The sequence below is a fragment of the Chrysochloris asiatica genome, unplaced genomic scaffold (assembly GCF_000296735.1).
Source record: "Chrysochloris asiatica unplaced genomic scaffold, ChrAsi1.0 scaffold00110, whole genome shotgun sequence".
Classification (NCBI taxonomy): Eukaryota; Metazoa; Chordata; class Mammalia; order Afrosoricida; family Chrysochloridae; genus Chrysochloris; species Chrysochloris asiatica.
Genome location: NW_006408628.1, coordinates 8,096,268 through 8,098,016, shown reverse-complemented (window position 1 = coordinate 8,098,016; position 1,749 = coordinate 8,096,268). Strand labels below are relative to the sequence as shown.

General features: G+C 42.2%; 1 pseudogene; it reads right to left on the bottom strand.

Moving 5' to 3' along the window:
- Nucleotides 1-107: 107 nt before the first annotated feature.
- Nucleotides 108-680, bottom strand: LOC102824999 (annotated as a pseudogene).
- Nucleotides 681-1,749: the final 1,069 nt, after the last annotated feature.

The window sequence follows — 1,749 nt, the reverse complement described above, 5'->3', positions numbered from 1 at the left end:
GTTTCTCTGTGGATAATAAGGGCTCATGTCTGCATTTAATTATAAACATAACCGAATACTAAGATTAAAAACAATTTGCCATGACTGCCAGTGGCCTCATTTGTTCCTCAGAGCCTGCGGCCTGTATAGTCTACACACAGTCTGCAACACAGATGGCTTAGTTTAGTTCCATTCCTGGTAAAGTTGGCTGGAACATTATTTTTTCTATTTAATTGGTTAGGTCTCTTGAGAACGGCAACTGGTTTTCTCTGCACTTCATTTTGTCTCAGAAGGTCTGTCTTCCTTTTCAGAACTGGAAAGAATCACTCTATATTTTTGTCACTTAAAGGTGGATGATTCATTGGAATTCCAGTTGTTTTTCTGGCTGCAAGGCCAATGATAAGTTCATAAGGATGTCTCTTTCCAGGCATTACTCTTCCTCTACGGCTCAGCCTATTTTTACCAAAACCAGAATTCTGTTGGATTCCCCACCGTATTCTCATCCTGAATTGCAGGACACCATTTTGCTGGAGTCTTCTGTTTAGTCTTGGAAAATTCTGCTTCTTTCTTTCTTTTTGATTCAATTTGATGATATCATCCAAAGACATATCGATTTTCTCAATGTTTTCATTGATGCGGGCTTTCAAGGGTGGAGACGGGTTCACAGTGGCTCCCACTAACCGGATACCAAACCGGTTCATGGCTGGAGACGTTGTGCTGGAAAAGTCAGCAGGGAAGGCCAGAGCCAAATTTGCCTTTCTTGACTCAGGTTCTTTTTAGTCTTTGCTTCCACACACCTAATGAGTTGGGCTTTTGGCTTCATTGTCACAAAACAGCAATCCAGGATCACACATCTTGTCCTATCACTGCATTCAAAGGCTGGAAGCAGGGATGTGGCTAAGGCAGTTGTGCTCCTTATGGGTGAGTCTCTTTTTAATTCTAGGAAGAATCCAGAGCCACCCCCCGGACACTAGCAATTTTCTCTTTTAATAGTGGTGTACTGGCGCCAATGTGTACCTTGCACATGAAATCAGATGATCACATTTTCAGCAATTTTGGAATCTGGTTGGTAAGTACAGACACCAGGGAAATATGTCATGGAGGGAGTATTTACATCACGGAGAGTGGCAAATGCTGTCCATCAGAACTGTTCTCCCTGGTGAGCGGTTTCCCGGCATATTATTTCCCTAAGTCTTATTCACAAAAACAAACAAACAAACAAACAGGATGATAGAATCCTACTAGTTAGTATAAGGGAATTATGAAAAGTGATTATCTGACATTTTTAACGTCTCTCAAAGGGAGGTAGGCTGTGCTGGCAGAGAAGAAAGTGTACTGAAACGGCAGTTGGGGAAGTAGCCAATGATATTTGCCTCTAATGGTTTCCAATGGTAGGAACTTTCTGTAGTCACTTAAAAAAAAATGCCATTAAAATATCCCTGAAAACAGAGTGCTATGTATGTATGGTCCAGTGGAAAACAGATTGCCTCGTTGGATGGACCCAGGTTCTTTTTATCCTTTGATTCCATCCATGGAATGAGTTGAGCTTTCTGTTTCATTGCCACTAATTAGCAGCTTCAGGACTACACATCATATTCCATAATCATATTCACAGGCTGGGAGCATAGATGTGGTCAAGGCAGTAAAAAACCTCTCCTTAGGATTGCATCTTTCTCTTTCCTGAATCCAGGAGGATTCCAGGAACCCCTGACCCTAGCAGCCTACCCCTTAGCAGTGGTGTACTTGGCCAGCTTGTACATGCTCACGAGA